This window comes from Apium graveolens, chromosome 3 (assembly GCF_009905375.1).
Source record: "Apium graveolens cultivar Ventura chromosome 3, ASM990537v1, whole genome shotgun sequence".
In the NCBI taxonomy this organism is placed as follows: domain Eukaryota; kingdom Viridiplantae; phylum Streptophyta; class Magnoliopsida; order Apiales; family Apiaceae; genus Apium; species Apium graveolens.
In genome coordinates this window covers 67174089-67188615 of record NC_133649.1, presented here as the reverse complement: position 1 = coordinate 67188615, position 14527 = coordinate 67174089, and the positions used below count along the sequence as shown (strand labels likewise).

Genomic DNA, 14527 nt, shown 5'->3' with positions numbered 1-14527 from the left:
TACCCCGCCCGTTCAGCCCAACCTTCTTGTATTACTCTTCCACCGGTTAATGGCAATAATTTTGAAATTAAAGGTCATCATATTAGCATGTTACCTAAATTTACCGGGATTGAAGGTGAGGATCCGTATATTTTTATTCATAAATTCGAGGAGGATTGTGCCTTACAAAAACTCCAGCAATTGACCGAGGATTCCATTAGGCTTAGATTAATCAATTTCGCTCTTAAAGAAAATGCTAAAAAATGGTTATATAGCCTACCGGTTATTTCTATTTCAACTTGGGAGGGATTCTTTGTCATTTTTCTAAAAAAATATATTCCAAACCATTAGACTACGAGACTTACAAATGAGATTAATCAATTTCATCAAAAGGAAAATGAGTCCTTTTGGAAATATTTTGATAGATTTAAAAATCTGTTGTCCCAATGTCCCCGCCACGGAATAAAAAAGTGGAGACTTTGTAAGATTGTTTATGAGGCCTTAGATAGTTCTATAATCGCGTTGTTAGAGTCTATGTGTCAAGGCAAATTCATGGAAAAAGACGAGGATCAAGGTTGGGAATTTTTCGAGGAACTAGCAGAAAAGACCATGTTGTGGGAGTCTACTAGGGAGCCGAATAGGGAGCCTAGTAAGCACAATGAAACACTCGGTTCATTAGCTAACAAAGGCTTGCATTTAGTTGGTAATTATATAGAAACCGAAGTGAAGTTAGCTACTCTCACTAGAAGATTAGAAGCTTTAGAAACCACTAATGCCCCTTCCCAAGCGTCTATGTGTGTGAACTATAACTCTCATAGTCATGGACCTCAAAACTTTCAAGAGTTTGAGCAAGTGAATGCTATGTTTCAACCTCGACCTAGGAATGACCCTTTTGCACCCACATACAATCCCGGGTGGAAGAACCACCCAAATTTTTCATGGACCCAAGGCCAAAACTACCAATCTCCTCAACCCACTTTTCAAAAGCCTAATCCAAACTCTTATCCCACTTCTAGTCAAAATCCTTATCCAAACCCAATTCAAGCACCCTTGAATCCTCCCGGGTTTAATGATTCAGATAAGAGACTTAATTCCTTAGAAAAGAGTATTGAGGCTTTGCTAAAATCTCAAACAAATCTGACCCAATCTCAACAAGCCTTCATGCAAACCATGACCCAAGATAGGCAATTATTGAATTCCAATGCCCAAGCCATATCTAAGTTAGAGGTTCAAATGGGTCAATTAGCTAACATGATTTGTGAGCGCGAGAAGAATAAGTTTCCAAGTCAACCCGAGGTGAATCCTAAATTTTCGCTTAATCAAAGACCTCATGATGTGAACGCCATCATCTCTCTATGGTCGGGAAATTAAGTGAGAAATCGAGTTAGTGTTGATGATAACGAAGAAGAGAATTCGAGTTCGAAACCTAATCCTTCACCTTTAAGTCCGAGTCTAGATCACTCAAAGCAACCCGAGAATTTCGAGTCTAGCGAAACACCTCATTCGATTGCACCACTTTCGAAACCTAGCCCCAATTTGTCTACTGAAAGAGTCTTTACACCGAAAGCTCTGTATCCTCAATGACTTATTTCGAACAAACAATCGGCTCAAGTAGACAAGATCTTAGAAGTTTTCAAGCAAGTAAAGGTCAACATTCCTCTTATAGATGCCATTCAACAAATTCCTTCATATGCTAAATTTGTAAAAGAGTTGTGTACTCATAAGCGAACCACTCATGTTCCGAAGAAAGCCTTTTTGACATATCAAGTTAGTTCGATTCTCTCGAATGAAATTCCCATGAAGTATAAGGACCCCGGTTGTCCTAGTATTTCTTGTGTCATAGGCAACACTTTTGTTGACAAAGCTTTACTTGACTTAGGTGCTAGTGTGAATCTTCTTCCATATTCTGTGTACCAAGAACTCGTTCTAGGTGAACTTCAAAAGACCAATGTCACACTTCAATTAGCCGACCGTTCTATCAAAATTCCTAAGGGAATAATTGAAGACGTGTTGATTAAGGTTGGTGATTTTGTTTTTCCCGTTGATTTTGTGGTCCTAGAAACTAAACCGGTCAAAAATCCTAAAAATCAAATACTATCATTCTAGGAAGACCTCTTCTAGCCACATCCAATTCTTTGATTAATTGTAGGAACGGTTTAACGAAACTAACATTTGGAAATATGACCATTGATCTCAATATTTTTCATGTTGGGAACCAACCCAATGACTATTTTGACCAACACATGGAAATTAATTTAATTGATAAAATGCTTGATCATGAAACCATGAGTGTCGATGATGCTCTTGACTTTTGCTTAAATTATTTTGGTCAAAATTGGGTTGATTCCGATTACACTAATGAGGTCAATGAGATGTTAGAGTCCACCATTCCTACAACTAACCAAGAGCTTGAACCACTCCCTTTATCCCTTTATCAAGTTAGTGAACCAGTTGAGCCAAGTCCACCAGAATTAGAACTCAAACCTCTTCCTAACACTCTTAAGTACACGTTTCTTGGTCCTAATAAATCTTTTCCCGTCATAATTGCTTTTAATTTGACCGCATCTCAAGAAGAGGAACTTTTAAGTGTGCTTAAAGAGAAAAGGAAGCCATAGGTTGGAGTATTTCTGATATTAAAGGAATTAGTCTGGTAATTGTCCAACATAGAATTCACTTGGTTGATGATGCTAAACCAGTTAGGGAGCCATAAAGGAGGTTGAATCCAACTTTGATGGAAGTTGTTAGGAAGGAAATTCTTAAGTGCCTAGATAATGGGATCATCTTTCCCATTTCTGATAGCTCGTGGGTGAGTCCGATTCAAGTAGTACCTAAGAAATCGGGTATTACTGTAGTGACCAACGAGAATGATGAGCAAGTTCCCACTCATGTTCAATCTGGTTGGACAGTGTGTATAGATTATAGGAAACTCAATTCTGCCACTAGAAAAGATCACTTTCCTTTACCATTCATCGATCAAATGTTAGAAAGGTTAGCGGGTCATTCCTATTATTGTTTCCTAGATGGTTTTTCCGGCTATTTTCAAATCCCCATTGCTCCCGAAGATCAAGAAAAGACCACATTCACATGTCCTTTCGGAACGTTCGCTTATCGTCGTCTAGCTTTTGGTTTGACCACGGCCCCTGCGACATTTCAACGATGCATGATGAGCATTTTTTTCCGATATGGTAGGTAAATTACTAGAAATTTTCATAGATGACTTTTCTATATTTGGTTCTTCTTTTCATCAGTGTCTAAACCACCTTGACCTAGTTTTGAAAAGGTGTAAAAAAACGAACCTCGTTCTTAATTGGGAAAAATGTCATTTCATGGTTAAAGAAGGAATCGTCCTTGGTCATAAAATCTCAGAAAAGGGAATTGAAGTTGATAAAGCTAAAATTGATCTCATTGCTAGTCTCCCTCCACCAAAATTGGTCAAAGCAATTCGCTCATTTTTAGGACATGCGGGTTTTTATAGGCGTTTCATTAAGGATTTTAGTAAAAAGGCAAGACTCTTGACCAATCTTCTTTCCAAAGATGTCAAATTCGAGTTCAATAGTGATTGTTTACAATCTTTTGAACACCTTAAGAAAAGAAATGACTGCATCCCCGATAATTAAATCTCCCGATTGGAATGAGCCTTTTGAGTTGATGTGTGATGCCTTCGATTATGCAGTTGGAGCAGTTTTAGGGCAACGAATCAATAAGATGCCTCATGTCATATACTACGCTAGCAAGACCTTAAATGATGCCCAACTTAATTACTCAACCACCGAAAAAGAGCTTCTAGCCGTAGTATTTGCCCTCGAGAAGTTTAGGTCTTATCTTATTGGTTCGAAACTCATTGTTTACACCGATCATGCCGCCCTTCGATATCTTTTCTCGAAAATAGACTCAAAAGCTCGTTTGATTAGGTGGATCTTGTTGCTCTGAGAATTTGACCTAGAAATTAGGGATAAGAAGGGGTCTGAAAATGTCATTGCCGATCATCTTTCTCAATTGGTAGTAGAGTCAACCGTTGACTTGCCTTTGAATGAATCTTTAGAAGGTGTGTCCTAAATCACGAGTTTAGAAGTGTCCTTTCTTTCTGTCATGATCAAGCTTGTGGAGGTCATTTTAGTGCCAAAAAGACGGCTGCCAAGATACTCCAAAGTGGTTTCTATTGGCCTAGTTTGTGTAAGGATTCCGCAGAATTCTGTGCTGCTTGTAGTAGGTGTCAACACTTAGGAAAGATCACAAGACATAATATGATGCCAATGAATCCGATCCTAATTATCAAAATTTTTGATGTTTGGGGGATAGATTTTATGGGTCCATTTCCTTGCTCATTTGGCAACCTCTACATTCTCTTAGCGGTCGATTATGCGTCTAAGTGGGTTGTGGCCATTCCAACTAAGTCTAATGATAACAAGGCCGTTCTTAAATTCTTAAAAGAGAATATATTTTCTCGATTCGGTACACCTAGAGCTATCATTAGTGATCAAGGCAAACATTTCAAGAACCATCATTTTGCGTCTCTCTTAAAAAAGTACTCGATCACTCATAAATTGGCCACCCCTTATCATCCTCAAACTAGTGGTCAAGTTGAAGTCTCAAATAGGCAAATCAAACAGATTTTAGAAAAGACTGTCAACTCGAATAGGAAGGATTGGTCAACTAAGTTGATAAATGCTTTATGGGCCTATAGGACCGCGTTTAAGACTATCTTGGGTATGTCTCCTTATCGGCTTGTGTTTTGTAAAGCTTGTCATTTGCCGGTTGAACTTGAACATCGAGCCTTCTGGGCCATTAGGGAGTTGAATTTTAATTTACCCACTGCCCGTAGTCATAGGAAGTTGTAATTGTCTGAGATAGAAGAAATGAGAAATGATGCTTATGAAAATGCTAGAATCTATAAAGAAAGAACCAAAGTTTTTCATGATAAATCAATTTTGAGAAAATCCTTTTCTCCCGGTCAAAAGGTTCTTTTGTACAATTCTCGACTTCATTTATTTCCCGGAAAATTGAGATCTAGATGGGAGGGGCCATACATTGTTAAAGTAGTTTTTCCTCATGGTGCTATTGAAATTGAAAATCTTAAAAATGGTGAAATAGTCAAAGTTAATGGACAACATCTCAAACCATTTTTAGAGTTGCCAGTCGATTCCGAGGAAGAGGTTGTTGTGCAAGACATGCCTGTATCATAACAAGACTAAGTCATACTGACAACCCTAAGATTAGTTATATTGTAACCTTCATCTGTAATTCATACTTGTAACACTTAATGTCTGTAAAATATAAATGGAGCAGACTGGAGCATTTTTCTCTGAACAGTGTCAAGCCTAAGAATTCTATCTGGAAGAAGATCAAGAAGATCATGCCTCAGAAGAATTATGAAGAATCTTGGAGTTGAATAAATCTGTTTGGTGTAAAACATTCTAAGTCAAGATCTCTACAAGTCACAGAATTAATGTTATAGAGAAATCATTCGAGAACTCCAGAACGACTTATCGAGAAGTCATTTAAACTCCAGAGAGTACCGACGGATGAGTAACATCTACCCGACGGACGAGCAATATCTACTCGACGGATGAGGAATGTCTACTCGACGGATAAACCATCACTACTCGACGGATAAGCAACATCCACCGGGTGTAGAGAACTCAGGAATTGTCTGTCGAGAACTCAGAGATATCGATAAGTAAACATTCATTAGAGTACTCTGAGTTATCGATAAGCCAAAGTCCATTAGAGAATTCTGAGTTATCGATAAACCAAAATTCACTAGAGAACTCAGAGTTATCGATAAGTCTAGGCAACAATGAAGTTTCAGAGATATCGACAAGCCAACATGCCTATCGAGATGTCGAGTTCTCTACGGATTAATTGGAGATCTCGAAGTGAAGAAATTTCTCTAAGTACAGAATTGTAGAACAGTTCAATATCCAAGGTTGCAAATCAACAAACAATTCACACAGCTGGATTGACAAGTCTACAAAAAGCAGCTTGAGAGATGTGCAAGATCAACGACAAAGATTAACTGACAGAGGAGATTAAAGTAATCACGGGAAGCTAAAGATATGCTAAGCCAGAAATGGAAGATTTGATTTTCTATAAATAGAAATGACAAGTGACAGTTTAGAAAAGCTAATAGCATGTTTATTATCCAGTGTATAAACCAGCAGTTAACTGAGTTATAAAGTTAACACCGGTCCTCTAGTTAAGTAGTGAAGAACAATCAGATTAGAAAAGTTGTGTGTTCTCTCTCAAGAAAGAAGCTAAGTTCTAAAACAAGAACTTAGAAATTTTGTAGCAAAACACTGCTTGATTTTTAATATAAAATTAAGTGAGTTTTGAAGATTTTTGTTTTACATATTTGCTCAGCTATTTATGTTTAACATCCATTTTACTAAATCATTAACAACAACCAACTGCTAAAGCCTAAGTCAATCGAAAATCAAACATTTAAGCCAAAACACATTCACCCCCCCCTCTATGTTGTATTCATACCTAACAAGTGGTATCAGAGCAAAATCTGAAAGTAAACAGATTAGATCTTGGAAAAATAAATACACATAAAATCAATATTATCAAGATTCCTCCCTTTGATAAGGCCAATTACACTTTATGGAAAAAGAAAATGTTGCTGTTTATAAGAATGACCAATCACCTTTACATTGGTATCCTCAAGAATGGGCCCTTCACTCCTGTAGTTAGAGTTGAGGAAACCACAGATGGAGATATGGTTATTCCAGCTCATTATGCTCCCAAGGATCCTTCTGAGTATACTGAACCTGAAAGAGAGAAAGTTTCCCTAGACAGTGCTTTGCAACTGATACTAATTGAGTCACTTGACAATGTAATGTATAATAACATTGTCAACTGTGACACTGCTAAACAGATCTGGGAAAAGATTGAAATACTTTATGAAGGAACTGAGGAGGTTAGGTCAAATCAAAGAAGGATATTGATTTCTCAGTATGAGGGTTTTATGGCTAAACCAAAGGAAGGTATTACTGATGTGTTTGAAAGGTTTAATAAGTTGATAAATGACTTGCAACTTCATGATAAATTTTATGATGTTGAAGAAGTGAATTTGAAATTCTTGCTCACTCTCCCTGACCATTTGGAACAAAAGATCTCTGCAATCAGAGAAGGAAGGGATTTGAGTAGAATCACACTGGAAGTGCTCTATAGGGTTCTGAAAACTTATGAACTTGAAATGATTCAAAAGAGGTCATTAAGGGTTGGTCAAGGATATGTAATGGATGGCTCAAGTGCACTGATTGTGAATGAAGGCCATACTTTTAATGATGAGCAAAGATCCCCAACTCTAGTCATTCCTACAAGTGAGAAAAGAGTCAATGACACTGAAGAGCAAGTCATACTGGAATTGGATGAAGAAGATGAGTTCTACACTCTTGATGAGCTTGATGAGCTAGACAAATCAATGGCTTACTTGGCTAGAAAATTCTCTAATATTAGAGTAAAGAAACCAAGATTTTTCAAAAGCAAAGGACAGTTCTTCAACAAAGACAGCAGCTGGAAAGGAAAAGGGAAGTACGCTCCTGATAGCAAAATTGGCTACAAAACTGAATCTGTTGATAGATCAAAAATAAGATGCTTTAACTGTGATGAGTTGGGCCATTTTGCTACAGAATGTAGGAAACCTAAGAAAACAAAGAAAGACAAGGCCTATCTTGAATTGGAAGCAAAGTATGATGCTCTTCTAAAGAAGCAACAAGGGAAAGCTTATATTGCTGAGGGCAAGTGCTGGGATGATTCAGATAATGATGAAGATGATGAAGTTGGAAACTATGCACTCATGGCCTTGGAGTAAGGAGACTCTTCATCATCTAAATCACAGGTACCAACTCTCACCACAATTGATTTAAATGTGAGTCAATATAAGGAAACTGTTGAAAAGATGAGCACAGTAATGTTCCACATTCATACAAGCATGGTTGCTGCAAATGAGGAAGTTAGCAAATTGAAAGAGATCAATAAAAAAGTTGAGAGTGAAAAACAAGAGACTGAATTGTTGTTGGTTGAGCTTGATGCTGCTAAACAAGAAATTGCATACTTAAAGAATAAATTAAAGTGTGCAATTGAAATTGAAGCAGTGTTGAGAGAAAGGATGGAGAAGAATGAAGTGAAGCTGAAATCCTTCAAAAATGCTTCTGAGTTGATTTGACAATATCATGAAAAGAACAAACCATGTGCAAACATTGCCATTGGTCTTGATTATGAGGATTTGAACAACAAGAGGAAGTCTGTCAGTGACAAAGGGAAATCAACTCAAACTGAAGATGTTCCAATTATTTTGAAGAAAGTTGAATCACCTTTGTTCAAGGCATGTGAGGTGAACTTCAGTGAAGAAGAGTTGATCATCAAACAAGAGATAGCTGATGAGGACAAGCAAAAGAAAAATGATGAGACAACTCAGTCTTCCATCTCTGTTGAAACACCAAAAGCCAATCAAGAAACTAAGGAGCCTGTGAAGGAGATTAAAGCTAAACAGGTCAAAAGGAAAAAGAATAATAGAAATGGAAAGATTGGGATAAACAAAAGCAATAATTTTGCTTATGTTGCAGATGCTCCTAGAAAGAAGTGTGAGAATTGTGGATCAATGAATCACCTAACTCATCTTTGTAAAAAGACTATTAGCAATCCACCTGAAGGAGTCTGCAAGTACAATGAAGCTAAGGTAAATGATCCCTATTCATTCTGTGACAAGTTTGATTGCATTCCCTACAACATGAAAGTGATGAAGAGTTGCTACAAATTGAGAATTGATCTCATAGAATCAAAAGTTGGTTCTATATCTGAAAGGGAAAATGCTCAACAGTCTATGAATTCCATTTTATCTCAAAATTCTCATTCTACTTCTGCAAAATCAGTTAACATGAAGAAAGTACCCAACACAGTTTGGGTAGCTAAACACACTTAATCCTCATTATGTGCAGGGCAAAGGAAAGAAGGTCATATGGATCATTGATAGTGGATGCTCCAGGCATATGACAGGTGATAAGGCCCCGCTATCACAATTTGGGGAGATGGTTGGCCCTTTGGTAACCTTTGGAGACAACAGCAAAGGATTCACAATGGGATATGGCAAGATTGTTTCTGGAAATGTTTTCATTAAAGATGTACCACTAGTTGCTGGATTAGAAGTAAATCTCCTAAGTGTTAGTCAATTTGCAGACAGAGGTTTTCAAGTTGTTTTCAACAAAGAAGATTGTGCTTTTATTAGCAAAAAGACTAGTGAAATTGCTCTTAAAGGAGTAAGAAAGGGAAGCTTGTTTGTTGCAGACTTAAACTCAACAAATAAGGATGGAATGTGTTGTTTCTACACCAAGGCATCAGAAGAGCAAAGCAAATTGTGGCATAAAAAAACTATCTCACTTGAATTTCAAAGCAATCAACACCCTAGTCAAGAAGGAACTTGTGAGAGACATGCCCAATCTGGAATTTGCTTAACTGGAAGTTTGTGAATTCTGCAAAAGCAAATACATTGTTCAAGAATTTTCAGCAGCTAGAACACCTCAATAGAATGGAGTAGTTGAGAGGAAAAATAGAACATTGGTTGAAGCTGCTAGAACTTTGCTACAAGATGCTCAGTTGCCAACTAGTTTTTGGGAAGAGGCTGTTAATACTGCATGCTACACTCAAAACAGATATCTCATCAACAAAGCTCATGGCAAATCACCATACTCAATCATGTCTAACAGGAAGCCTACAGTGAAGCATCTACATGTGTTTGGAAGCAAATGTTATATTCTAAAAGACAACTCTGAATATGTGGGAAAATTTGACTCTAAAGTTTTTGAAGCAATTTTTTTGGGATATTCATTAGAAAGAACAGCCTATAAAGTTTATGTGATTGATCAAAAGAAAATTATGGAAAGTACATATGTGACTTTTGATGATGACAAGTGTCCAGGCTTGGAATGCCTTGATGTAAATGATGTTGAAGCCCTTGCATTTGGAAATCTAACCATTGATGGTGATTCTGATGAGGAAAATGAAGTTGTGACACAGCAAGTGACAAATGAAGAGATCTCTGAACAAAATCATGAAAATGAAAGCTCTCTTTAGACACCTGAATTTGATGGCACAAACTCAGGGGGAGAAGGAGAGAATGGAAATGACAGTCATGGTAATACTGAAGAAAATGATGAAGGTATTAGTCAACAGACACACACCATAAAGTAGGATAGGAGTCATATAGTAGAAGCTATTATTGGTGATCCCTCAGCTGGTGTGAGAACTAGAAGTGCAACTGCTACTGAATGCCTACATGCATGTTTTCTGTCTCAAGTAGAGCCCAAGAAAACTGAAGAAGCCCTATTGGATCCTGACTGGATATGTGCCATGCAGGAGGAGCTGGATCAGTTTGAGAGAAACAAAGTTTGGAAATTAGTCCCTGCACTAAAGAACAGAAGCATAATTGGAACTAAGTGGGTGTACAGGAACAAAATGGATGAAAATGGAATTGTTACTAGAAACAAAGCAAGGCTGGTTTCTAAAGGCTATTCACAAGAAGAGGGAATTGACTATGATGAGACTTTTGCTCCTGTTGCAAGACTAGAAGTAATAAGAATTTTTCTGGAATTTGCTGCACACTCAAATTTTAAGGTGTATCAAATGGATGTCAAGAGTGCTTTTCTTAATGGTGAACTAGAAGAAGAAGTTTATGTGCAACAGCCACCTGGATTTGAAGATCCAGAATTCCCTAACTTTGTTGACAAATTACTCAAGGCTCTATATGGACTGAAATAGGCACCTAGAGCCTGGTATAACACACTGTCAGAATTTCTACTCAAACATGGTTTTACCAGAGGTACTATTAATAATACTCTCTTCTACAAGAAGCATGATGAAGATATGATCCTAGTTCAAATCTATGTGGATGATATCATCTTTGGATCTACAAATGAAAAGCTTTGTCAAAGATTCTCTAGGCTAATGCAGAGTGAGTATGAAATGAGCATGATGGGAGAATTGAGTTACTTCCTTGGCCTTCAAGTTAGTCAAAGAAGTGATGGTATTTTCATCAGCCAAACCAAATATGTGAATAACTTATTGAAGAAATTTGGTATGGTGGATAGCTCATCTGCATCTACACCAATGTCTATTGCAACCAAGTTAGATGAAGACAAGAAAGGCAAAAGTGTGGATATTACAAGATACAGAGGAATGATTGGTTCGTTGCTCTATCTGACTGCTAGTAGACCAGACATCATGTTTGCTACTTGTCTATGTGCCAGATTTCAGGCCAATCCAAAGGAATCACATTTGATGGCTGTAAAAAGGATTTTCAGATACTTAAAGGGAACTCCAAACTTGGGATTATGGTATCCTAAGGGAACTGGTTTTGAAGTTGTTGGATACACAGATGCAGATTTTGCTGGATGCAGGGTTGATAGGAAAAGTACTAGTGGAAGCTATCAATTTCTTGGTCAAAGACTCGTATCCTGGTATAGTAAGAAACAACAATCTGTGTCAACTTCCACAGCTGAGGCTGAATATATAGCTGCTGGAAGTTGTTGTGCTCAAGTGCTTTGAATTAGAAATCAGCTATTGGACTATGGTCTAGTGTTACACAAAATTCCTATTATGTGTGACAATATTAGTGCCATATCTATAGTAGCTAATCCAGTTAATCATTCTAGAACAAAGCACATTGATGTTATGTACCATTTTATCAGGGAACATGCTGTAAATGGTACCATTAAGCTCATGTTTGTTCCAACAGAAAAACAATTAGCTGATATTTTTACTAAACCTTTGGATGAAGCAACCTTCACTAGACTTGTGAGTGAGATTGGAATGCTCAATTCTTCATCCTAAGGCAAGAACTCAGCTAATGTTTTGCAGCAGATTAATTTCTAATAAATCAACCTAGTTTGATTTAATTGGAAATTAACTGAAATATGAATTATAAATATTTTAGAATCTTTGTATATTTATTTTTCTTTAAAAAAAAAATTAACTTAGAATATTTCAAATTCTAAGTAAACTGCTTAGTTGTTAATTTACATCTTTAATGTGTAAAATTAACACAAGGCAGAAAAACAGCACTCAAAAGTATAGAGAACTGAGTTCTCGATAAGTCAAAATGACTTATCGACAAGTCATTTTAGAGTTCTAGAGTGAGTCCTCGATAAGTCTATTTACAGACTTCTCGAATGACTTCTCGATAAGCTCTACTATGACTTATCGATAAGACCATGAAGAGTTCTCTAATAATGTAAATTCACAGAGTTCTCGACAAGGATATTTTAAGACTTATCAACAACTCAGAACTAAAATAATTTAATTCAATGAATTATTTTAGACAAATACTTTTGGAAAATTTATTCTGATTTCAATTTGATTCAATTCAAATAAATTAGAATTATTTTAGTCCATTTTCGGACAAACTGGGTATTTATCAGAGTTCTCGATAAGTCATCTTTGACTTCTCGATAAGTTACTTTTTCTATAAATACCCAGATTTCTCCATTAATATTAACTTGGAATTTCTCAAAACTCTAAGTAAACTGAATATTTATTACGTCATATCTTCAGTATGTGAACTTAATAAATAACAGATCAAAAGAAGCAAAAAGTATGAAAAACTGAACAAATTTAATTCATAAATTCTGTTCATAAAAATACTTTTGACATACTTAGTCTCTAATTTTCTCTGACTTATTGACACATTTACATGCTTATATGATTTCTTGCTTACGTGGAAATATGTTAGTCTAATGTTAGAAGACTAGGACATTATTTATGTTATTTTGCGTATGCTGATAGTGATAATCATATCTGATTGCTTGCTGATAGGGAAAGTTACTTTTTGTGTAGGGAGTACACGCTTTTTTGTATGGGGAATAGTTATTTTTAAAATAAACTAATATTCTTGAGTACTTGCATGGGGAATAGTCACTAGTCATTTCTAGCTGTCTAGTAGGCTTATGTGATTATTACTTCTATTATCCGGGCAACTCAAGAGTCTCTTGATTTCTATCTTTACTCCCTCTATAAATTAAAACACTTCACTCTTTATCACTCATCACTCTTCTACTCTCAACAAGAACATCAAATTTCAAACTCACCTTCTGTTCATCTCTCTCTCTCTCTCTCATTCAAATGGATGCCCCAGTCTTCTACAGACTTGTTAATGGAGCTTATCTACCGGTTCATCATTTGAATGATGATTTGGTGTATTTTGATCCTTTCGGACTTCGTGTCTGCATCAAGGGGGTAGTTTACAGCCCCTTTGATATTCCACTTGAGGTCTTTTACGGACTCTCGTGGGATGATCAAATCGACATTCTTTTCTTTGAGATGGAAGCCTCTTTCGAGCAGGAGAGGCGAGCCAGGGTAGCTGAGCAGCAACGCCTTGCTGCTTTGGAGCTGCAGGAGAGGATCATCTCTCTTGCACACTCCATGTCCAGGGCTTACCAGCGCAGGGCAAGGAGGTTGGAGGCTGAGAAGAAGAAGTCTAAATTAGAGTAGTTAGGATTAGGATTTACTTTATGTAATCTGCATCTTAATGTACTCTATGTTTAATATCAATGAAATTATCTTCTTCTTTATCAATTTGTTTTTGTTGCTTGATTGTTTATGTCATGATTGCCTTGTGCTTACAAATTAATTGATTATCAGTTTTCCTGTCATAATGCTTGCAACTGCATGTCTCAATGGTTATGCCTAATCAATATACTTGCAACTGCATGTCTCAATTGTTATGCCTAATCAATACAGATAAATATGTTCAATGCATTACAGGTTCAACACAATCCACTCAGACAATAACAGGAGATTCAAGTTTCAATCAACAGGTATTTGTGTTAAACTGCAGCTAAAACATTTCAAACACAAACTAGAACTTTCAGACAAGAATCAGAACTTTCATTAAATATGGAACAACAACAGCAACAGAAACACAAACTCAAACACAATCCCACTCAGGTAACTCTCAAAAGGAACCTAGTTTACAAAAGGAAAAAATCCCCAAAATGTTCTTCAGTTGTTCTGATTGTTTGAGAAAAAGGAACTGGTATCATAAACATGGAAATTTATCAAGCTTTTCATGAATATCACTTATGCACCTTCATGTGCACAAACAGTCTTCACAGACTGAAAGGTTTGAGGGTAGTACTCCTGAGGGGGAGCTATCTAAATCCTCTCCAATTCAATTGGAGGTTCCTCAAGAAGGAACAACTCCCCTCATAACTCTAGCAGATGCTGTCTCAGCAGTCAAAACTAGAAGAACAATTGCCTATGACAATGTCATAAAAAGGGCAATCTTATCACATTTATGTGACAGTGCTCTGCAAGGTGCACAAAGGTTTGAGGCTGGTGTACATGACAGTAACCCAGTCAAATCCTCTCCAATTCCAATGAAGGTTCTCACTACAAGTGGAGGACAACACACTGTCACAACCACAGAGCAATCTGTGAGTCAAACTGTGACCCCGGTCATAGATGCTTATGAAATTTTTTGTGAAATGAGTATGATTAGCCCTATATGGTTTTCCTCTAATCATATGATCACAGATTACCTCCTCTCAGCCAC

The 14527-nt window shown here is 36.9% G+C and overlaps 1 non-coding gene and 1 pseudogene across 1 annotated transcript; one reads left to right on the top strand and one right to left on the bottom strand.

The window, feature by feature from the left end:
- Positions 1–336: 336 nt before the first annotated feature.
- LOC141716018 (small nucleolar RNA R71) lies at positions 337–443 on the bottom strand. The gene has a single exon (XR_012572753.1). It is a non-coding gene; the product is annotated as a small nucleolar RNA R71 (small nucleolar RNA).
- Positions 444–531: 88 nt separating this feature from the next.
- LOC141714302 (uncharacterized) overlaps positions 532–14527 on the top strand; it is a 43668-nt pseudogene continuing 29672 nt past the window's right edge.